Source organism: Mytilus trossulus, chromosome 6 (genome assembly GCF_036588685.1).
Source record: "Mytilus trossulus isolate FHL-02 chromosome 6, PNRI_Mtr1.1.1.hap1, whole genome shotgun sequence".
Classification (NCBI taxonomy): Eukaryota; Metazoa; Mollusca; class Bivalvia; order Mytilida; family Mytilidae; genus Mytilus; species Mytilus trossulus.
In genome coordinates this window covers 23,624,027-23,649,596 of record NC_086378.1, presented here as the reverse complement: position 1 = coordinate 23,649,596, position 25,570 = coordinate 23,624,027, and the positions used below count along the sequence as shown (strand labels likewise).

General features: G+C 31.8%; 1 protein-coding gene across 3 annotated transcripts in view; it reads left to right on the top strand.

Annotated features, from left to right (window-relative positions):
* Positions 1-25,570, top strand: part of LOC134720956 (arrestin domain-containing protein 17-like) — a 78,786-nt gene that overhangs the window by 16,360 nt on the left and 36,856 nt on the right. Inside the window, exon 1 of one of the 3 annotated variants that reach the window (XM_063583573.1) lies at positions 24,103-24,191. The exons of the other annotated variants lie outside the window; for them this stretch is intronic. The gene's annotated coding sequence lies outside the window, so the exon portion shown is untranslated. Of the gene's footprint in view, positions 1-24,102; positions 24,192-25,570 lie in introns of those variants that run through there. 3 annotated transcript variants of the gene reach the window in all.

Below are 25,570 nucleotides of genomic sequence, written 5' to 3'. Positions count from 1 at the left end.
TAAGTTTCATTAAATTTAAAGCATTTTTTAATTTTTCATATTTTTGCTGTTTCCATGGTAACGGCGGCCATTTTGAATATTCCAAAATCAAACCCCCGCTGCATTTTTTTCCCTCCACAATCATATACCATTTAATGTCTCTAAAATAAATTTAACATTGATGTTCTGGAATGTTCTGTGAAAATTCAAAGTTTTGACCTTTTAGCATTGTTTCCATGGTAACAAGAGATATTTTGGAAATTCCAACGCCAAATTCCACATCTTCCAATGTTGCTCATCATTACTGTGAAGTTTCCTGAAGTTTGGAGCATTTTGAGAATTTTGAAATTTTTGGTGTAGTTCCCATGGCAACATAGTAGTTCCAATGAGTGCCAAAATCACCCAACACCTGTATATAGTGGGCACCTACATTGTATTAAAATATTATGATTCTGAGATATAGCATATCCAAACAGTTCACAAAAACAAAAAACTGAAATTTTTCACATTTGTTCTGTTTCCATGGAAACGGTAGCCATCTTGAACCATTCCATGCTTCCTGCAACTCTGCACCTGGGGGTCCTTACTATAGTAGAGTTCCATCAACATTGGTCCATTGGATTTTCAGAAATCACCTGGACAAAATTTGTTGCAAGAAAAAAAAAAATAATAATAATAAGAAAAAAAAGAAACGTAGAATAACAATATGTCACCCCAACTCCGTTGAGGGTGCCATAAATATTTTCACATAAAAAATTATACTGATAATTAAGTGAAATTGTGCTTTTGAAATTGTGTAAATTTTCCGATCGTGCTGTAATTCCGCTAATTTATCCATGTCAAGAAATTGCTACCGTTGAAATTTTGCAAACATCTCACCATGTAAGAAGCATTGATCGAGTTCGGTATATATATGAAATAAATGTTTAATATTCAGATACTAGTAGGTACAGGAAGAGAGTATAATAAGCTGTTTATTACTTTGCTTTTGGTTGCCCTGGTCTAGCATGTTTTACTTCATTTTATTTTTTTTGCTTATATTAGTGCATGCTATGTGTGTGATATTCAACTTTGTATGACAGGTTATTTTTCATATTGTCCAATTATACTGTTTTTATGTTAATTAAATATTTTTATATTCGGTCAAAAGCTACTTGAATGAATGAATACTTTATTCTCTTAAAACAATTGTTACAGAGAACATATACATATTAACAATGTACAAACTTATATAGCATGTGTGAATTACATATACATATATAAAGTGATACTAAGAAGTTCTAACCTGGAGGAACGACCTTCTCTTGGACGTTCTTTATAAATTTACATAGTTTTTCTAATACAATTACATTGTTGGAAGCAAATAGCTGTTCAAACTTATAAATGTTAACATTTTCGTGACAAAAAGGGGGAAGCAGATTTATTCTTTCCTTGATAAAGTAGCTACATGTCATTATATAGTGGTATTCATCACCGATATCCATAGAGTCACATAGAGAGCACACTCTTTCGCTTCTTGGTAAATTACGCCATCTGCCGGTCTCGACTGGTAATCGGTGACTACCACATCTAAATTTACAAAGGATGTACATATAATAGGGTGATAACTCTGAGATATAATTTTCAAAACAAAAATTTGTTTTAAATAATCTATAGCACAATGCCTTAGGAGATTTGGACATTTCTGAATACCAAAATTGTATAAATTGATCCTTCAGTTTCTGTTCAATACACTTTGAAATCCATAATGACGAAAAAACAGTTTGGTTTTGCCAAACATTTGACATACCACAATCATTTAAAATATTCTTTATAAACTTTAACCACTTAGATTCATAACCATAATCTGTGTAGTAAACATGTAACAATTTATATAATAAGGATGAAAATTTTGTTTCATTTCCTTTAACAAGTCTACATTAGAAATTTATCATACGTATCTTTATTTGTATCGATAAAGGAAATATTCCTAGCTCACCATATACAATAAAATTGGGTGTAGATTGCTTCAAGTGCAAAATAATTTTATAAAATCGCAACTGTATACTTTCAAGAACATCTAAATTTTCAAAACCCCAAATTTCTGATCCATAAAATATTACAGGTTCTACTAATTTTTTAAACAAATCAATTTGACATTCAATAGATAAGTTATTTTTTCTACATTTCTTCAATAATCCAAACATAGCTTTAGTTGCTTGTTCCTTAAGATACTTTCTTGTAGACAAAAATGATCCACTTTTACAAAAGAATATACCAAGATATTTATAATCTTTAACTATTTCAAGCTCATTTTTATTCAAATAAAATTTTGTGTTTTTTGACATCCTGCCTTTTGAAAAAACTAAAACTTTAGTTTTCTCTACATTTACTTTAAGTTTCCACATGAGACAATATTCTGAAAAATTATCAAGCATAAGTTGTAGATCTTCAACCGATTCTGCTAATAAAATGGTGTCATCTGCATATAAAAGCAAAAATATTTTTAAATACACTGTAAGTTCATTTTCAGCATCTTTGCTAATAGATTCTAAACCTTTAATATCTGTTGATTCTAAATATGATTGCAAATCATTTAAATATAGTGAAAATAATACAGGCGATAAATTTTCTCCCTGTCTTACTCCAATTTCAGAGAAAAAGATCTCCGAAGTTTCATTGTTATGTTTAATACATGACTTTACATTTTCATACATATTTTGAATAATTCTTAAAAATTTGCCAGTAATATTTGTATGAACAAGCTTAAAAAATAATGAGTTACGGTGAACAAAGTCGAATGCTTTTTCGAAATCGACAAATGCACAGTGCAGCTTTTTCTTTCTGAGAGAGAGTAATTCAAATAATGCATACAATGCAAATATGTGATCATTTGTTGAATAACCATGCCTAAAACCAGCTTGGTTTTCATGTAATAATTTATATTCTTCTATAAAAATATTTAATCTACCATTCAAAATGGATGTAAAAACTTTTCCTAAACAAGATAACAATGTAATAGGTCTATAATTTTTAGGATTCATCTGGTCTCCTTTGTTTTTGTATACTGGTATCATGTGACCTATAAGCCATGCTTCAGGCAAAATACCTGAATCAAAAACTAAATTAAATAATTGAACATAAATATCTATCATGCTATCCAAAGAAGAACAAATATATTCATTAATTATTTTATCTTCTCCTGGTGCTTTATTATTTTTGGCATTTTTTACAGCTTTTTTTATCTCATCTTTAGTAATTTCTCCATTTAAAATTTCATTGGAGTTTTCTGGATCCATGTTATTTTGTATACTAAAATCTTCTCTTTTGTCGTGTTTGTTTTTATTCAGATCTTTAAAAAAATGGAATAGTGTTTCCAGAGAAATTTTTGATTTCTCTCTTTTTCTATCTTGATTAAGGATTTTCCAAAATTCTTTCGAATTTTTTACTCTCATATATTTCATCTTTTTACGCATATCACGATTAAATTTAATTATATTTTCATCCATAATATTTTTATAATACATTTCAGAAATTTTAACTCTATGTTTAAATACATTTGAACCATAATGTTTATATAGCCGCTTAGCTCTCCTAAGCTCCTTTCTAGCTTTATAACAGTCAGAATTAAACCATAACTTGTTTGGCTGCTTTTTAGAATTTTCAGAACTTTGCTTTCCGCAAGTTAAACCCAGAGATTTTTTTGCAGATTCTAAAAGTATATTAGAAATTTCTTGTACAACTTGATTTACGCTGTCTTTCTGAACATCCGTCGTATTTGTATTCAAAATGTCTAAATTTTCTAGAACTGCTTCAACTCGTGAAAGATCAATATTATTTTTAAAATCCAAAGATTTCTCAAATTTCCATGGTTTAATTCTTACTGGAATGTTTCTATCACATTCGTTTTGATGTATAAATTCAGGCCTAATCTCTCCTAAAACAAGTGAGAGTGGCGAATGAATATCTGAGTACAATTTGCTAAATTCTAGTACTTCAAAATGTTTTACAAATTTCAATAAATGAGCCGTGCTCAAGGCATAATCTACTACACTCAAGTTTTTGCTGGTTGATTTCCCAGTTTTGTCATTTCCAATTCTGCCATTGTATAGACAATAGACAATATTTTATTCGCACAAACACATTTACATTAAATGGTTTTATCGTACTGCGGCTACACTATCACGTTGTGATTGGTTTAACGCCGTCACGTGGTGACCCCCTATGAGACCGTAGGGGGTTAGTAAATTTCATAGGGGGTTCGTGACGCAGTAATGGTGACGTCATCTATTAATGTTGTTGTGTTTCTTTGATTATTTTTCAACAAAACGCAGCAGAAAAAGTTTAGCGTACGATAAATTCGTTATACGGTTAACTACTGACCCCCTACGGATCCATAGAGGGTGAATAAAATCCATAGGGGATTCGGCCTCCGGCCTCACCCCCTATGGATTTTACTAACCCTCTATGGATCCGTAGGGGGTCAGTAGCGAACCATATAACTTATAATGGCATACAAAATTAAGACAATAAACGTACAATAGTTAAATTGATTACAATTATATTAGAGTGACAGTGGTATTCACAGCAAAGAAGAAAAAAGGCTATAAATATCAACAGTTAACACATTATTAATGTTCATGAACAATTGAAAAAAGAACACAAACAAAAATTAGGTTGGCATTGCATATTAAAAGAAATACAAGTTATACAGATGTTCTTAATAAAAGACAATCATTAATATACTTTATGGTGATTTTTATAATGACTGGTAGACTGCTATTTAAAAGTACAGTCAAATGCTTAAGTGTTATAGTGGACTGCAATTTAATAAAATTGAAATTAAGATTTTTATTAATATTTTGTATATAGGTATCCCTTAATGATGAATAACATGGACAGATTGAGAAGAAATGGTATTCATCCTCAATTTCTTGTCTGTTACAGGATAAGCAAATGCGTTTACTTCTTTCAATGTTGGTATAACGCCCTCTTTCAATTGCTAGGGAATGTGCACTTAGTTTAAATTTACTGAAAACTGATCGGTCAGTTTTGAATTTACATATATCAATATATGGGGGCCTTTTCCTAATTCTTTTAGTATGACAAAAGAAATTTAATTTTTCACATTTATTAATAGAACAATTTATAATTTGATAAGCCTGGTCATAGATTCTTTGTTGGATACTATTTATGTGATATTTTAAATTAAAAGTATCAAAAGTGAGATGACCAAAACCATTGCCAAGAATCTGTCCGGTTTAAGGGAGATAACTCAATTTGATAACAATTAATTGTATCGACAAGGACGATAACCCATCCTCGCTCCACATGGGGTTACATGATAATTTGACATGTGCGATAAGACGCACAATTGCGGGGTCGAACACCCGCTGTTTTGTAAAGATGATTTCAGTGAAACCAATACCAGATGTTATCTATAAGAAAAGATTTTTGTGTTTTTACTTTTTCGAATCATGTTTTCTGTATTATGTTGCAGTTTGTTAAATTGATTGGAGGCCGGAGAGATCTTCGATCTATGTTGAAACCCGGTTTTTCTAAAGAAGATTATAAGTCCTAGTTGAAACGTCTCACGATGTTTAATCTCAATTGGTAAATGTAAGATGCATATAAATAAAAATAGATATTATTTTTTTTAAATGAATTGAGCATCAAACTGACTGAAATGTAATTGAAATTTTAGTACAACTATTTCAAATGTAATTGGCTGAAAGGCTGTTGTCTTACGATTCTTTTTTTTTATTCATATAATCTGATGTCCAGAAGTTGTCGTTTGTTTATGTGATTCACAAGTGTTTCTATTTTTTTATATACATTAGATCGTTGGTTTTACACTAGTAATTTTTCTGGCCCTTTATAGCTTGCTGTTCGGTGTGAGACTAAGCTCCGTGTTGAAAACCATACCTTGACCTATAATGGTTTATTTATACAAATTGTGACTTGGATGGAGAGTTGTCTCATTGGCACTCATACCACATCTTCCTATATCTATAACTGGTACCTCAAGAATTCGAAATGTCTTTCATTGTATTTAATTTCAATCATTCATTGACAGTCATGTCATAATTATTAAATTTAACAGTTTACTTTGAGTGCGGATAACAACACAATTCCTCGAGTAGAATAAAGTGTTGTTGGTTAATGTCGGTCATATTTTTTTTCGTAAATTGTTTTGTTATGAATGTAGTCTTCTCAATTGAATAATTTTATATTTTTTTTATGTTGGGGCCTTTTATAGCCGATTATATGGTATGTGTTTCTCATTGTTGAAGGCCGTACGGTTGCCTATAATTGAATACGTCCACTTCATTTGAACTTTGGAGGATAGTTGTCTTATTGGCAATCATACCACATCTCTTTGTTTTTTTAAAAATATTTCTTTGGATGTGTACTGGTGGATAATTTATCTTCAAATCGGTACTTTAGATCTTTTGTATTCTGTAGATAAGTTTCGTACCAATCTGACAAGGAAGCCTTTTCTACTAATTTCAACAGTTTTGTCCTGTGTTGTGCTTTCATACCACAGATATATTTGAGCACTCACAAACATTTTAACCCCGTTGAATATCACGGTTTCTAGTTCCGTTTTATAAAACCAGGAACAAATATTTGTAACTATGTGGTTGTCATTTCTTGCTGTCTGAAATATTTATTTTCTTGGTGTTATTAATTAAGCATATACCAGTTCGTCTGGGTTTCCCCCTATTTTCATTGTTTCGATATTTAACATGAGATCTGTTATATAGCACGTTTAACCCACCGCATTTTAGTGCTTGTCCCAAGTAAGGAACATCTGGCCTTTGTTAGTCCTGTTTGCATGCGTGCGAGTTTTTTGTGTTTTTTTTTTTTGTAAACTTTGGTTCATTTATGTTACGGAGTTTGGTGTGGCGTTCTTTTTGCTGAAATATAGTTAACAATTTTGTGTATAGGGGCAAACTAGCGCACGCGGAATATTCTTGTGCTGAATTTAAGACCAATTTGTGGATTTGGGTCTTTTTTTGCTCTTTGGTCGGATTGTTGTCCATCTTTTTTACACATTTTTCGTTTCCATTCTCAAATCTATCATATAAAGCTACTATACGATGTGAGTTTAATTAACTGATGAAGGCCATACATTTATTTTATGCTGCTTTCAATCATTTTCTTTGTGCCTTTGGTCTGTGGTGACCGGGATGGTGACATGTCAGTATCTCATTGCCAATCATACCACCTCGTCTTATTTTGTAAATTATCGTATTAACTTCTAAGTTAAACCAGAGATATAAATAAGTAGTTTTACATATATCTATGTATATCTAGGCTCTGTTCAAATCATTTATGAAGGAAAAGAAAGCGTTTCATACATTATGATTGCCAAATTATTCAATTAAAGTTTACAGAACCCTATATAGTAGTAGCCTGTGAATTTCGTGGGTGGAGAGTATAGGTCATCCCCATAATTAATATCTCAATAGAGACGTAAAAAAATAATCAGAACAAAGGACGAAACAGATTTTTGTCAAACAACATTTTATATATGTATATGAAATAATTATGTACATTAATAATAGAGTATATATCATGGAGGACAACTTTCAAAAAAATTTGTAAGGGTTCCGCGGAACCCAGTGTCTCGCCTACTTTTGCTGTAAATCGCAGGCTCAACGAAAAATGAGGAAAAAAATCAATAAAAACATTCCTCTTGATACTATCTTTTGATTGTAAGAAGCTTCTGTCCAAGTTTGGTAAAAATCTAGGATAGTTAATGAATCTAATTAATGTTTTGAAATCTTTAACTGCGGACTGTATGTAATGTTAACTGGAAGAAAATATAAGTCCATTTAAAAGTAAAATACAGAAAAAATGTAGTTATCTTTTTACAAAATTTACTTCTGGATACTATCTTATGATCATAAATAAGCTTCTGTCCAAGTCTGGTACAAACCCAGGATAGTTTAAGAAAGTTATTAAAATTTTAAAAACTTTAACCACAGAGTGAATGTAATGTTTCTACTCAGAAAAACTAAGTCCATTTAAAAGTAAAATACGGAAAAAATGGATTTATTTTTTTACAAAATTTACTTCTGGATACTATCTTATGATCATGAACAAGCTTCTGTCAAAATTTGGTTCAAACCAAGGATAGTTTAAGAAAGTTATTAAAATTCTAAAAACTTTAACCACAGAGTGAATGTAATGTTTCCCCGCAGAAAAACTAAGTCCATTTATTAGTAAAATACGGAAAAAATGGAATTTTATTTTTACAAAATTTACTGATGGATACTATCTTATGATCATAAACAAGCTTCTGTCCAAGTTTGGTAGAAATCCAGTATAGTTTAAGAAAGTTATCAAAATTTCAAAAACTTTAACCACAGAGTGAATATATGTGGACGCCGCCGACGACGACGCCGACGACGACGGAAAGTAGGATCGTTTAGTCTCGCTTTTTCGACTAAAGTCGAAGGCTCGACAATAAATCATACATGCATTAAGATGATAATTTCATTTACAATGATCTATTAGAATTAAATTGTAAATTTTACGATTCTGATGATTTTTTAAATGAATATCAATACAAAATAAAACCAAAAAAAAAGTCTAAAATATTAAAAAGCCAACCTCACCACTTCCTTATATATATACAAATATTAAAATCCGAAAATGCCTTTTAAATTTCCAAACGCTCACCATCGTACATATATACACACACAACACATTGAATTTCAAGTTGATAAGAGTTTGTCTATAAATGCACACTATATATATAAATATATATATTATTTAAAAAAAAGATTAATTGAGCTCAACAAAAAACAGAACTTAATCATTTCGTGAAGAATAAAGTTAAACCGAATATAAATGTCCCATTTCGACAATTAAGGAACTTCCTGTAATTAAAACTATTTTGCTTAATAAAATTTGCTATAAATTACATATTGATATGTTATGTGCAAAATTAAAAGAATTTATTCAAATCTAGATCATAAATTTATGCCGCATGTTGTGTCCAATAATCATTGTTCATACCAGAGACATGTATACTAAATGTATTTATATGTCTCTGTTCATACGTATTCTTCAGTAGGGATAACAGTTTTTCTCTTTTCCTCAATCTAGTTGTGACACCAAGGCTCAATAGTTTTTGTTTTATTTCGTCTGTTGATAAAGAATCCAACTCACGTTCCGGTGCACTGTCTACTGGAGCAATAGAGTATTTAGAATCCGCGTTTTCAATTGCACGGAGCACCAAATCTTTCTTTTCATTTCTTTCTCGGAAAATATCATGTTCCCACCAGTCTGTCTTCTTTTTCGTGTATGATCGTTTTGGGCGTTCCATTCCGCTGGACAACATTTCCAGTCGTTTTCTAACTTTCATCGTGTCCATGGCACAGTCAAATTTGTTTGTCTTTTGTTGGTAAATTGTCTTGATGTTATCATTGAGTTTTTCCACTGCCTGACCACTAAATTTTCTCAGTTCTCCATACTTGTGAACAAAGAATGGGACGTGGTATACCATTGCATGCATGTATGGCGTCACATTTTCCGGATGGTAGCCTTTTCGAATATCTCCTAGTATAAGGAAGTCGGTGAGCCATGTTTTACATAATCCAAATACAAATTCTGGTGTCTTTGTCTGAACAACAGATGAATTAACCAAAGACAAAATTTCCACTAAATCTTTCCAAAGTTTAACTGTACGATCATGAGTATCGTTATGGATAACGAACATTAGTTTTTCGGGAAGGTTACGAAGGATCTTTTTAACATCGTTTCCGCGAAGTGAGGTCCAGTCTCTTTCCCCTTTTCCAGTCTTTGGTTTCCAAATATTGAAACTCACACCACATTCGTTGATTTTAGTTACTAAGGAAGCCAAGTAGTCAGATTTAATTTCTTTAGCTGTGGATTGGTCGTCCTTCTCAGCCGCGTCTTCAATAATGTTTCTTAGCAAAATGTCAAAAATTCGCATAGTAAGATGTAACTCATCTAGGATGATATTTTCTGGTTCTATCTCGATAAGAGGAACGTGTTTTATACTGAATGTTTTTTTAGGTTTCATACTTCCTTCCTTAATTTCGGCAATCGTTCTGCGGCGCTCCGGTTGGTGGTAATAATCCCATTCTTTAGACAAATCACCTCGGTCGCCTTTTGGAAGCTTACACCAGGGACAAGCATATTCTGCGATGCCGCTGCTTAGTCCTAAACATAACTGGATGAATTTCATATCCCCTCCGAATAGAACTTCTACTTCTTTTCATCAACGGTTATGTTGCTTACTTTGTAAAAATCGTTTATCTCATAAAACAGCGGATGCAGTGCTTTCTGGAGATATTCATAGTTTTCGCTGCACTTTATGATAGCTAATGTCGTTTGATGAAGTTGAGACATACTCTTATCTTCGTCAACTAACACGAAGGACATTACCACGTAATTAGAAATCCGACTGACTTTTGTTCCATCCCCTGAAATTTTTACTGTAAATTTAGATGGCGTGTTTTCTTCTGGTATGGACTGAATAAAATTAAGGATGGCGATTATTAACTCGTCTCTGAAACAAACGAATGCCCCAGGAACATTACCGGGTGTGCGCTCAAGAATAATTTTTTCACTAAGCTTGTCACGAAAATTCTTTACTAAATATAATTTTGGGAGATCATTTGTCATAACAGCCAGTTCATGATAAGCCTGGTCACCAATTGCAAACTTATCTAACAAGAAGAGAATCTCTTTCATTCTTAATACATCTTGTTCTATATGTTGGTCAGATTCATCTAGATTTAATTTGGTAGTTTCTCCAGTCTTTGATTGAAAACTTACAGATTTTGGTGTAAGTCCGTATGATTCGGCAAACCAAAGTGCTTTCTCTGTCACCGACTTTAATGATGTTAATTTTACGTACCGTTGAGACTTTTCAAGTTCATCAACGGTTTTCCCGTTGTTTCTTGAAATACTACGTTGCTCAATTATCTTCTTTATCTTCAGCAGGTCTTCATTTTCCTGACGTAGGACATTAGCTTCGTCTTGCAATAAAATAAATGTTTTCTCTGTTCTGGATTTAATTTTCATCTCTTGGCACAGTTCGTTATGTAAGTTTTTGCACCTAGCAACCAGCTCAACATTACTCGCTTCAAATTTGGAAATTTTAATTGAGAGTTCTAAAACATTTTCAAGTTCAGTTTCATATATAGCAATTTTGGAGCTACTCAGGTTAAGATTTACTCGTTTATTACCAGATCGGTGAGTAGTTCTGTATTTCTGAGAAACGCGATAACAAATATTGTTCAGTCTTTCTTCAACCCTATCAGTCCTTTTGAGCTGGAAAATTTGAATTTGCGTATTCAATATCTCTACATATGAAATGTTAAATTTTTTATTTGCGTTATAGAGTTCTGAGATGAAAGGATTGTTCAGTTCAACTGTCAGCGCAACTTTTCCTCTTTGAAGAAAATCATGATGAAGTTTAGGTGAAAGTTCTGTTGATGAAAATTTGGCAATATGGTTTTCAAATTTATCTTTGCAGTAATTAGAAAAATTGTCCGACATTTTGGTGGCCAAATAATACTTTACTTTTGTCGAAAGCGGCGTTTCCTTTTAGGTTAAAGTTTATCTAAATTGCACACTTCAGTTGCGGAAAGCATGCGAACTGTTTCAAATGGTATGATCTTCTGTTGTAGTATGCCATTAGATTTAAAGTACACTTTTTTATGTTGCAATTTTGGAATCAAAGTCAAAGGAAAACTCAGCTTAAGTCCTCTCCCCTTGTCGTTGGTCCTATAATACCAGTCATCTGACATTGGTAGCCTTTTCAAGTCTCCAACTCCATTGATCAAAAGCTTCTCATCGGTCAGGAAACAATATCTGTATACATCTAAATCAAAGCGGATCGCCGATATATTTATAAAAACATATTTATTCAAAGAAAGTAGAGTGAGAAAGTCAAAGGATACAAAGTTACGGACATAAAAGGTTAAAGGACAAATAGACTTTTAATCACAAATCAGTGTTGAAATTATTTGTCTTTGAATTAGAATACATTTTTTAAGATGACATGAATTATAATTTATATAGCAATTTTATAAACAAAATGTATCTAAAATATCAATGATATCCAAATAGTTGATTAGAAAAAATTAAAAAGCCTGCACATCAAAACACCTTAATGACATACATTCTTGAATGAACTGCTTCAATAATATACCCAGTTTTGTTCAGTTTATATGTGTATTATGTGCACATACATGATAACCATAGGGAACTATATTTCAGTGTGAATACATTTAGTAACAGTAGCTAACCTGTCCTGTTGTTAGGGAGGCCAGTGCCTAAGTAAAGATTTAGAACAAGTTCTAATCTTTCCAAAAATGTCAAAGTGGCTTGTTTCTTAAAAGGTATCATTGGACCCTAGACATATATCCTTTACGAGATTGAAATTTAAAACTGTTCCATTACCAAGGCTTATGATAATTCCTTAAACTATATAATTTTAATATGTGTAAAAAGAAGAAAAAATTTCATGAGCTTTCTTTTTTTTTATATTCAAACGTAATAAACAAATCGTTTACGACTTTGTTCTGTCAATGTTGTGACTTTCTGTCCTGTGATTTTTTTGTCAAGTGGAATTCTGTATTACATGAGAAATAAGCCCATACCGGTTTACTCGGCAACAGTTTAACAATATTTTTTAATTCATTTTGTTTTTAGATTATATAGAAATATACGAAGTCGATGCATTAACATCATACATTTTAGCTATTTAGTAGTACTTACATGTTTTTCAAACTTTCTTGCTATAAGTCTTTCTATATGGTATTCTTCAGGAAGGACTTCTCTTTTTTGTACAATGGACTCTTTTCTTATAACAATACTTTCACCATAACACAGTTCTTTCCAGTTGATGCTCTTTCGATCTCGGAGATAGTGAGAATGCGTCATTTCAAAAGCAGATTATATCTACGTTATGACAATAAACTTAAATTATGTCTGAAAATGAAATCTCGGAAATGTCATATTTATTGACCCTTTCCTGTTTTTAATAAAATAGTACAAACTTCCAGCATCGTTTCCACCATATATCCACAGGTATATAGCCTGAAGCTGACATGTTAATTGTCATGCAAGTACCTGTTCAAAGCTAACAATCGTTATCGTTTTTTTTTTTATGAAATTATTGCCTTTTAGTTAATATTGTTTCGGTTCAATGAATTTTAATTCAGTTGAAGAGCTTGGGATAAAATAAAATGACAAAGCAATTTTATAAACAGCAGTTTATTTTCAATTTATACAAGAGTACTGTTGTATTTAGAGATATAAGTTAGTTTCGATTATTTAAGTCATCAACAAGTTTCTTTATTTTTATATCATCATGGTAAAATGTGTCTTGAAAGGTTCTAATGTATTGTGGGCACACATTATTCGTATATTTAGTTTTAGGAAATTAAAAACAGAAACTTAGTTTTGATGAAAGATCTATTATCTGATTTTAACTTGCCGTATCAAGTTGTCGAATTCAGTGGTGTATTCTATATGCTATTTTATGCACTGTTAAATCGCGACGAAATAGAATTGTTTTCCTTTAAAATTGTGTATTGAAATCGTGATAAAAATAGCATTAAAAAGGTTATACAAGTATTGTTACGAAAAAGAGCCAAAAGGACCAATTAAAATGCAACTATAGTCACTAGGGAAGTTGTCTCATTGACAATATGCATTCATACAGCTACTGCTGAACTTCTTTTTTTTATTACCAAATATGAATAGAAGCCATGTAATCTCATTAATAAAAAAAAAGTGATTGTGTATTGATAAAACACTCAGCTGAACGTGCATCTTTGTAATACAATGCGTTTTAGATAAAGGTTGCATCCTGATACTTTATTTAATATCGGTTATAAGCACGTGAAAACAGACACAAACAAAAACTTTGATTATAATTAACTGCAATCATAAAAACGTGAATTTTATATAAAAAGTAAAAACACAAAAATACCGAACTCCGAGGAAAATTCAAAAAGGAAAATCAAAAAACAAAAGGCAAAATCAAAAGTCCAAACACATCAAACGAATGGGTAACAACTGTCATATTCCTGACTTGGTACAGGCATTTTCTAATGTAGAAAATGGTGGATTGAACCTGGTTTTATAGCTAGCTAAACCTCTCACTTATATGACAGTCGCATCAAATTCCATTAAATTGTCAACGATGCATGAACAAAACAAACATACTCAAAGAGTAAAAATGTCAAAAATAGGGGTACAATTTGGTGTTTTGTAATTCCTTCAGCCCTAAACCAAAGTATTCCAAAACGTCGTTTAAACTATATCACATGAATTATTATGTCTCAGCGTGACTGTATAAATAAGATTGTGTAACAGACTGCTATCTGTTTACACAAACAATGTATCCTGTTGTCAAATAGAAATTGATAGAATAAAAACTTACAATCGCCTACTTTTAAATCAAATTTGGTGCAAGTAGACCATCACCAATTTAAAAATAAACTACACCACATTAAACTTTAACTTTTCATCTTTCTATTGGTCTCAACAAGTAAGGTATGTCATCAGTAAAAGTATTTTATTTATTTTTTCAAAACTGACCACTTTTCCTAAAAAGGACATTTTCTGCAAGAATAACGGCAAATGTAAGCCATTTGACATCCCTTTATGAAAAATCTAAATTTGTTGCATTAAGTTTAAACATTGTTTTAAAATAATTTATATCATTGAAAAGAAGACACATTAAGGATTATGGTGATCTCAACAGTGAAGAAAAGAACTGAGAAGAAAATCGAATATCGTCTGTTAAAGATTATTTTCCATACAACTTCTATATAACGATTGTACCCATGTAGGGTATCTGAATTCACGCATGCGCAATGTCGACCGGACTGATTCTTGACAATGCTAATTTATTTAACCAGTCTTTTACAATGTTAACCCATTTACTTGTTTTCTCTACATTATTATATATTTTATGGACTAAAGTGTTAGGCGAGTTTACAATATGGTTTAGAAATTTTATAGCTGAAAGCTGAATTTTAAAGTACAAAGGGATTCTGTTTGTCTCAGTTAAACAGGCTACATTTGTTGTTTTGCACTGTACACCTAAAATTTCTTTAATAAATTTAATATGTAAATGTTCAAATGGATCTGAATCTTTGAACACTTGGCTTACACCCCAAACTTCACTCCCATAAAGAGTTATTGGAACAACTAAAGTATCAAATAATTTTTCAAGCATACTGCAGGAATTATCTAAAGAGACTGTTTTTTTAATTTTAAACCAAGCCTTTCTCCCTTTTTCCATAAGATTTTTTTTTGAATGACTTAAACTTCCTGAACAATTTATAGTTATTCCAAGGTAACAAATAGATTTAACAGTCTCAAGATGTTCTTTTTCTACTTTAAAATAATTACAGTGAGATTTTCCATTAGAATTGAATATTATAATTTTTGATTTTTGTTTGTTAACATCAAGTTTCCATAGGGAACAAAATTTAGTTAACTCATTTAATGCATTTTGTAGCCCTTCTTGGGTTTCAGATAATAAAATAATGTCATCTGCATATAATAATGATGTTAATTTAACATCTCCTATAATAATTGGTTGAGTGTTTGCATGATCAAGGTCATTTACAAGGCCATTTATATAAATATTAAACAAAGTGGGGCTAAGTACATCCCCTTGTTTTACGCCATAATTTGATATAAATTCATGGCTCATACCATTTTGAAATTTAATTCTGCATTTGTTGTCATTATACATTGATTGGATGACATTAAAAAGCTTGCCTGGAAGTCTGTTTTGGAGTAGAATGTAGAATAAACCCTCTCTCCAGACAGTATCAAAGGCTTTTCGCAGATCTATAAATGCTGCAAAAATTTTCTTTTTTTTAGTTTTATATTTGTCTACAATAGACTTTAATGAGAAGATATGATCTGCTGTTCTAGCTTTTTCTTTGAAGCCAATCTGATTTTCACTTATCATATTATTAGTGTTAATAAACTTCATTAGTCTAGTGTGTATAATTTTATTGAATAATTTTCCCAAATTAGAAGTCAATGAGATACCTCTATAATTAGAGGGGTCAGATTTGTTCCCCTTTTTATGAATTAAAGTAATCAAACTTTTGTTCCATAATTTTGGGAAGCTGCCTTTCATAAATACTAGGTTAAAAAGTTTTAATAGGGGTTCTAATAATACTGGCATACCGCATTTAATCATTTCATTAGAAATTAAGTCTTCAGCTGATGATTTACCATTTTTAAGTGTTTTAACTGCATTTAAAATTTCAGCTGGCTGGATTTGTTTATTAAATTCGTTGTCAGAGTTGCATGTATTTAGTGTCTTTTTTAAGGCTGTTAATTTTTCAATAATTATGTCATGGAATTTATTGTTTTGGATGTTAGAAGTACTGTTCATTTTTTTAAAGTAGTTTATAAATAATTCTTGATCAAAATGGTTTTCCTCTTTTATTTCTGAAAGAGAACTTAATTTGTTAAGTAAATTCCAAAATGTCTTTGGGTCTTTTTTCATATTTAGTGAAATTTGGTCACAGATTTGACTCTTGTAATTTCTTTCTTCTTGTTTACACCTTCTTCGAAATTTAGATTTGAATGAGTAAAATGATTTTCTATAGGATCCGTTGTCTGGAAACTTATTTACAAGTAAACAGTACTTTTTAACTGTAGTATGGAGGTCATGACAAGAGTCTGAGAACCATGGTTTTTTACTTTTCTTAATAGGCCTATTCATGATTTTCTTATGAACAAATTTAGTTGATAAAAGTGCTGTATCACACAAAATAGCATTGAATTTTTCAACAGCTGAATTAGCATCAATCTGTTTATTATTTACAAATTCATCTAGTCTTTGTTTTACATGTGAGTTTTGAATGTTTGTAGTATAAAAATCCATTGCTTTGTTATCCCAAAAAAATTTACCAGGGAGAGGATCTAATTTTGTCTCTATAGTTTTACATTTTTGAAAGCAAGTAAGTAAAGAGCAACTGATAGGACAGTGATCTGATATTGGAGTAAAATCACTAACTTTAAAGTTTCCAATGCATTGTAATATATTAGAAGACACAAGTGTATAGTCTACAAGACTGGAACCATTATATGTTATACATGTACATTTGCCCAAAGGGTCTCCAATAGTTCTTCCGTTCAGTATTCTGAGTCCGGATTCTTTACATAAATCAATTAATAACTTTCCACTCTTATTTGCAGATTTTGAATCAAGATTATTCCTTAAATTATGTATGTCAATTGAATAATCATTGTCTTTTGATTTTGGGAATTTTGCTTCATCAGAGATAACAAAATCAGGAATAGTATTAGTATATGCATTAAAATCACCTTGAATTACAATATCTCCAAGTTGACTATAGTGCTCAATATTTCTTAGTAACTTTGAATAAACTTCATTTATGTCTTCTGTACAACCAGAAGAATATTCTGGTGAAAAATATACTGTAGCCATAAAAATATCATTCTTAATATTAAAAAAATGTTTATCTAGTTTAACCCATACAGCATTATTATGAGTACTAGTTAATTTGGATATACCTTTATATATAGAACTTCTGACATACAGAGAAATACCACCAGAACCACGTCTGGCTCTTTTATGTTTTTTCCTGGTACTATTACATATAAAATCAAATCCAGGTATATTATCTACAGGTTTACCACTGTCACTCCAAGTTTCAACAAGACTAATAATATGCATTTTTGATACAAAATTTACAAATGCATGATCAGTAATTTTTTCTGAATTTAAACCTTGAATATTCCACATGCCAATGTTAATGTTATATTCAGTAGAACTAAGTTTTGGCATTATTTTAGTAAAATGATTTAAAGTATAAGTTAAAAGGACAAAATTGGAGTTGATTTTGGATGATCCTTTGTCAAGGAATTGATAATTTTAAAATTACAATGAATTAAATGATCCATTTTTTGTATTTTTACTATAAATGGTTAATAGAAGTTTCATTATTTTTATGATTTATCATATATATAATATAGAGATAGGATGAAAAATGTTTTACTATAAATGGTTAATAGAAGTTTCATTATTTTTATGATTTATCATATATAACATAAAGATAGGAAGAAAAGTGTTTTCCTTTTATAAACAGTATAGAATGAAAAAAATGGTGTTTTCATTTCTCTTTCTCATTACTATGAATATTCATACTTTATATACACATATATATAAATATATATATATATATAAAGTATGAATACTCACAGTATACATACATATATATATATATATTTGAAAAGAACAAATAAAACAACAACGAAAAAAAAAAACAAAAAAAAAACACCCAAAACATTGATTTTTAGTCATATCTTGACTTGTCAGGCAAATAAGTACACCAAATTACAATTGTTTTTCAACTATAACATATACATTGTAGGTTTCACATGTTTATCTTGTAGTATGCAATTAATACTGATTGTAACAAATGTTTACGGATAATTTGAAAAGCCATTTTGGTTACTTGGTTGGTTAAATGGGCCCCATGGCCACGGATAAAACGGCAAAGGCGGTAAGTTGACTGGTGGTGCTTGCAGGAATGGCATCCTGTGTAGATTATTGTTCATGTTGAATGTTGTTGTTTGTGGAAACGGTGGTCGTTGACTAGTATTCATGTTGAATTGTTGTGGTTGTGGAAACGGTGGTCGTTCTTGAGTATTGTTCATGTTGAATGGTTGTGATTGCGGAAACCTTGGTGGTTGTGGAAACTCTGGTCGGAGTTGAATATTGTTAACTTGGTTGTTATTATAATTTCTGTATCTTTCGTTTGTTAGACGATCCTCGTGTGTTGAATATTGGTTATATTGGTGGTCATAACGTCTAGTAGTTTGATTGGGTCGATCCCTTTGTCTTGTGGTTAACTTGTACGGTTGTGATGAATTGGTTTTAGAAGGTGTAATATTCATACCTTTTTTCAAAAATTTTACAAGCGATGGTATGCCTTTAGTAGTGTTAAGATGCACATGATCAAAGTACATATTGTCTGCTGGTACAAATGAATCTAGTGTTATAATAGTTTTGAAGCCTTGACTGGCAGATAGTATTGTCTGATTTGCCATCTGCACTTGATCATATGGAATATCTTTCCTTTTCAGTAAAGGGAGAACATAGATTTGCGACTTAGGCCATGTTCTGGTTATTTCAGAGAATAACTCTTTGAATTTGTGCTCTTTAACCCCGTCTCCACGAAGGTCTCTTCCTCCAATGTTCACAAGTACCTTTTTGGGATTTAATTTATAACCGGCTTCCTGTACATATTCTATACAACTGTCAGCCCCCCCATTTATATAGTTTATAACTGTAGATTCATAAGGGTTGAATCTCCTTGCTTGAATTCTTCTTATTATGGAATCACCAAGAATGAGATTGTCTATGTCTGTTCCTGGTTTAGTATCATCGCCTGGGTGTATTTGAGAACTATTTATACTTTGATCGTTGTTGTTAATGTCCTTCGGCTTGTCCAGGATATTGTTGAGAGAAAATACAGTCTCATCTTGTATGTTTGATTTAACTTTTAAATGTTTATCATGTTCCTTTATAATTTGTGTTTCAAACGTATAAAATTTTTCTTTAAGTTCTGTTATTGAATCCTCTTGTTCCTCTCTGTGCGATAGAACTGATTTTTGGATAATATCCAACTTGTCCATAATTTTAATCTGATTTATATTTAAATCTTTTACTTGTTTATCAAGTGAATTAGATTTCACATGTAGAGACTCTATAGATGTAGTATTATGTTTTATTTTGCTTTCTATAGTACTAAGTTGTTCTTTGATATGTTTTGTGAAAGTCTTGAGTTGGTTTTCACTCTTTAATGATAAATTGTCAAAATCATCTACAGCATGTTTGATGTCTGAGACTATACCAACTATAGAGACAAGTGCTGTATCAACAGTTTCAAGCACAGTAAAAATGCTGTCCAGATTTGAGTGAAGCGTTTCTTGGTGATGGGCCACTTTGGCTTTCGGAGTAAGTGTCGATTTTTTAGACACTGGTGTTGATGTGAATTGTTTATTACTATGCGGTGATGCAAGCGAGTTGCAGATATGGTCTTTTTGTTCGATCACTGTCATCTCTGGATCTAAATGTAATGTCAGTGAGCTATCATCAAAAGTTTTAGGTATAGTGGCTTCCTCGTCGGGTTTTTCTTTCAGTGAAGCTGTGGTTTGGTTGACGTTACTTTGGTTTTGTGAATTACAATTGGGTTGGGCTTCCTGAACAATTTTGACGACTTCGTCTTTGAGAATTTGAAAGTACTTTTCTTCAAATTTTGCACATTTTGCACCTTGAATAACTATTGACCCAGTTTTATATATGTTTATCTTTATTTGAAGAACAGTGCCAGATTCATCGGTAGGTGTTACTTTGATGACCGATCGAGGGGGTTGCCACCGTCTTTAATCAGTGATGCGTCATTTCCAAAATAGGACATGAGTACATTTTTCCATACTTCGGTATGCTCAGTTTTGAATGTTACATTATTTGTACGGCCATCAGATTGTTTATGGATTAACGGATTTTCATTGTTTTTGATAGCATTGTCAATGTCCCCTCCTGTGACACAGTCGTCAAACTTTGCTGGGGGTTTAGATAATCTGGAGCTCATATTTGTCTCCGGGAATGGCGTGATAAATGAATATGCTTATGACAGGATATACATGATGTGTGTGTTGTTTATACTTTTATGTATTTTCGTATATTTTGAAGGAATCGATCCTCAATTCAGTGTCCTTTTAACTTATTTGGTTTCTCATTTAAAAAACGTGGACGTCGCCATCTTAACCGGAAGTAGTATATAAATACATTATTATTTTTACAAAAATCTACAAGTTTTCTCCCAAAATTATTGACAACTAAATCAGGACTATTTCTATGTTTTGGAATACACAATTCATCTAAAATTTTAATATCAGTAAGTTCTGTGATATCTATAACATTATTGACAAAATAGTCATCTGTATCATTATTTTCTATATAATCTCTTAAATTTCCAGTTCGAGCATTAAAATCTCCAACTAAACAAATCAGGTTTGTATTTTCATTAAATTTATGAAATTCTCTTTCAATATCATTAAATGCCTCAACCGACGAATATGAACTATTTTCAGGCGGTACATAAACAATACCAAATATAACATTTTCCGGTGAATCAAAAACTTTTTTATCGATACTGAACCAAAGTACAAATTGACAGTCGGTTGTAATTGGTTTAATAAAACTTTCTAAATAACTTTTATACCCAAGGGCAATACCCCCTGATTTGTTAATAAATTTCTTTCGATTTTTATGATGAAACATGAAATCATTACATTGTATTTCATCAAGGTCATCTAATTTAGTTTCTGTTAAACAAAGAATGTCATAATTATTTAACAGTGATTCAAATTCTGGATATAACAACTTCTGTTTAATACCGCATACGTTTAAAGATAAAAGACAAATGTTATTATAATCTTTATGTACAGTATGAGTTTTTTCATTGCACGAGAGGTCGTCAGTTCCACTAGAGTAGTCACGTTTACTACGATCATCTGATCCTCCATGGTTCACCTATTTATGACCTGGTCGAGAATGTCCATCCTGGGGTCTTCTTTGGGTCTTCTTAGGTTTAGCCCCTTGCTGTTCATACGTCTGTTGTGTATTACGTTTTCTATATGTCGGTTGCTCGTTTTCGTCGTCTGGGATTATAAACTCGGTACCATCTATAAAAAGTTTATCTCGTTTAAGATACGCCTTTTTCTGTTGATGTTTAGCTTCTTTGAAGTAAGGCCATAATACTTTGCGCCTGTCATTTATTTCTTTCGGGTATTGTTCACTTATCCCGTACTTTGTTCCTTTTAACTCTTTGGCTGATTTTCTAACTATTTCACGATCTTTAAATGTTTTAAATCTACAGACTATCGGTCTCATATTTTTGTCGGATTTCCCGAATCGGTGAGCACGTTGGAATTCAACTGGACTTTCTATTTTTAAACTGGTTTTCATAAAGTTTATGAGTATTTGTTCCGTTTCCTCACTTTCTTCTTCAGGGTTTGTTTGAGGTATTCCAGAGAATACAAGATTTTCCCGCATAGAGCGGGTCTGTAAATCAATATGACGTTCTTTAAGGTCTTCAAGATCTGTGCAGAAATGTGTTATATTTGAATTTACATCTGTATAACATTGTTTGATTTCTTTTATGTCTTTCTTAACTATATCGTGTTCTTGTTTACTGGTCTCATATTTTGTATTTAGAAAATCTAAACTCTGTTCAATTTCGACGACTCGTTTTGTTACATTGTCAACGTTTGACACCAGTGTATTTAAAGTTGAATGAAACTTGCTCATTTTATCGGAGAGCGAATCGAGAACGCTCATCTTTTGGAACATTTGGTCGACTTTCTGTATTAAGTTATCGATTTTGTTTGTTTCTGACGCTTGGTTCATCGTTGACTGCATTATTGGTTGTATATACGGATTTGTCATTCCTTGTGGGGTACACGGATAGAGACCTGCCATTGGTGATATTTGGCTGAAATTCGGATTTTGCATATTTTGCATATTTTGGAAATGTTGAAAATTAGGTGCTGGTAAAACAGGAGAGTCACAATTTGGATTATAAGTGTTCATTTTTGCCGTTTTGACATTGTTATTTTTCGCTACTCCTTTATTACAGGTCTCTTTGTTTACATTTTTGTTACCTTTATCAGCAGTGTGAGTAGTTTTCTGTTTTATTTTACTAGGTTTCTCACCACTTGAGTTTTGTCCTTTTGAATTCTTCCTTTTTCTTCCATTTTTTTCACTCTTTTTGGAATTCATCAGTTATAATGTTCATAAAACATAGTCAGGTTCACAAATTTGTTGCAAGTTAAATCCAAAATCACAATATTTTTATCATAAATTTTCACAATTCAAAAAGACGTCTTCCATAGTTCACACATGCGCATTATCAATATGAAGTTTTCTGATCTTATCTCATTTTATGCTGTTTTATAAAATCATATTTCAAGTGGTATTTTTTTCGTTAACTTTATTGTTTTGTAGTAAATCAGCTGATGCCGTTGTTAATTATCTCGTGTTTCACATTTATCATTTCGGACATTTTTTAAAAAGCTTAATTGCTATGTGGTATTGCAGGGGTTTTGTTCGTCATTTATTATGCCGTATGGTTATCTCTAATAGTTGTTAACCTCTATGTTACAGTTTCAATGACTTGTACCAAATCTTTTCTCTCAGTAATTGTATACGTATTATCAAGGATCTGTATACGCCGGGTGAGCCCTTGCCGGAATCAATATATCTAAGTAGTCAATATATATATTCGTGGTAAGACTTACTATTTATAACTGTCACTGTACACATTCTAGGTATTATATTGTACTGAGACTACTATAACAGTCTCAGTATTGTAGAACACTCATGATGTGACAATAATGATCATTTATATATGTCCCAGACACAATTTAATTCATCGAACATTCTGTAGTAGTGGTGGATTTAGGGTTGGCAGGAGGCCTGCCCCCTTCTTTTGGGAAAAAAACGGTTACTTATAGAGGGAATTGCTGTAGCCGGCCCCTCTTCGGCAGTCAGTAGGTGCCCATGCACTTATAATGCGGAAAAATTCTGGATCCACATTGAACTTTGTAGCTATATAGATTTGATGTATCAAGACATTTCAATAGACATGAAAAATGTTTCAAAATGTTTTTTTCGCCATGGCAGGTGCGTTGATTTGTGAGTATAATTCCTTGTTTTAGATTTCACCGTTATTTTCCGATTTAAGAATTTCGTGCTTGTGCTTTGTTGAAAAGATCTTACCAAACGGTATTTAGTTTTTTTTTAAGTTCTCAGGATGATCGATGTAGCGAGAGCTGTGTCAATTACCTCCCTTTGTATCAAATAGAACAAAATAGGATTATTTGGGATGTTGTTCAGATGCTCATTCTTTACGGAATAAATGTCAGCCAACGGTTGTTTGAGAAAGAAAGCAAAATAATGATTTGCACATAACAGAACTAACGCTTTCTTCTCAGCCTATTGCATTATTTTTATACAAGAAAAAAGTAATCAGTGCCACCCTTGCTCGCCCTATGAACTCCTGTTGAACTTTTATAAATAGTTGTACATGTAGGTCTCTGTAGAAAAGCACTACTGGCTACTATATTTTGACAATTTGATGCTTAAATAGTGAATGTAAGACGATGTAAGTAATTTTAGTATATCCTAACTCGAGTTGCAATCTTGAATTATCTTGGAACACCACGGTTCGCACTGAAACCCGGACCGGACCGGACTCCGGACCCGGACTTGGGTATGAAACGCGGACCCGGACCCGGACTGGTCGCCGGACCCGGACTGAATGCCGGACCCGGACTGTGGGTTTTTAACCACTTTCAGAAATATTTTTTTAAGATTTATACTGTCATATAATAAATAAAAATATAGTTTAAAAAAATCCACATTACGAGCGCAAAATTGACCAAAAAGATTAAAGCAAAGTAAGGAAGAGATAAAATAATTCCCTTGTCGTTATTGTTTTATGGAAATTAATAAAAACTTTTTATTATCAATGAAAGCAAATTAAATTTTTATTCAAAGGAAGAGTGAAGCGCAACAGTTTGAAACATTCGAGGATTATATTTCTTTGTTTGTTTTCTTCTTCTAGACATAAAGGGAAAAATAGAATTCCTGCTTTTCTAAATAATGCGCCCGTGTGTTTATATTTCTCTAAGAAACTGTATAAATAAATTTTGAGTTATTACGACTTTTTTGTCTTATGACTCAATGTTTTACTTCTATAAATGATATATGACGGTTATTTTCTCCCTCTTCATAAACATTTATCGAAATTTACGAATTTAGCCTTAACTTGTGCTTTACATGCAATTGGACAAGAAATTAGATCTTTCTTGTTTTGGCAGTCTTAATTAATCACTTTTAATATTAGTTCACTTTCATGAGAACATTAATATTAAGGTGGTACCCAACACTTTCGCTAAAATAAATTTGGCTCGTTTAATTTTCATAAAATTTTGACAAAGTATTTACTTTGACCCTTTAACAAAAATATAAAAATTTCAAAAATTTTGAACCAACCGTTTTGACAGAAAAATTACACTGGTTATATAGTAGTTTGACAAACACCAATTTTGATCATTGAGAAGCTTATTATTCCCTTTTCAACACGACGTAATTAAAACGTCACGCTGACTTTACAGAGTTATCTCCCTGCAGTGTTAGGTACCACCTTAAGCGTTGTTATGTCACTGTGTAATGAAAGTCTCGTGTTTTATTGGGTGTTTTACGCCGATTTTTAAAAGTTTCGATCTTTCATTTGCGCCGATTGTGCACAGGTAAATTGCAGGTGAATATCACTTTCTATTCATCAATATAATAGATATAGGAAGATGTGGTGTGAGTGCCAATGAGACAACTCTCCATCCAAATAACAATTTAAAAATTAAACCATTATAGGTTAAAGTACGGCCTTCAACACGGAGCCTTGACTCACACCGAACAACAAGCTATAAAGGGCCCCAAAATTACTAGTGTAAAACCATTCAAACGGGAAAACCAACGGTC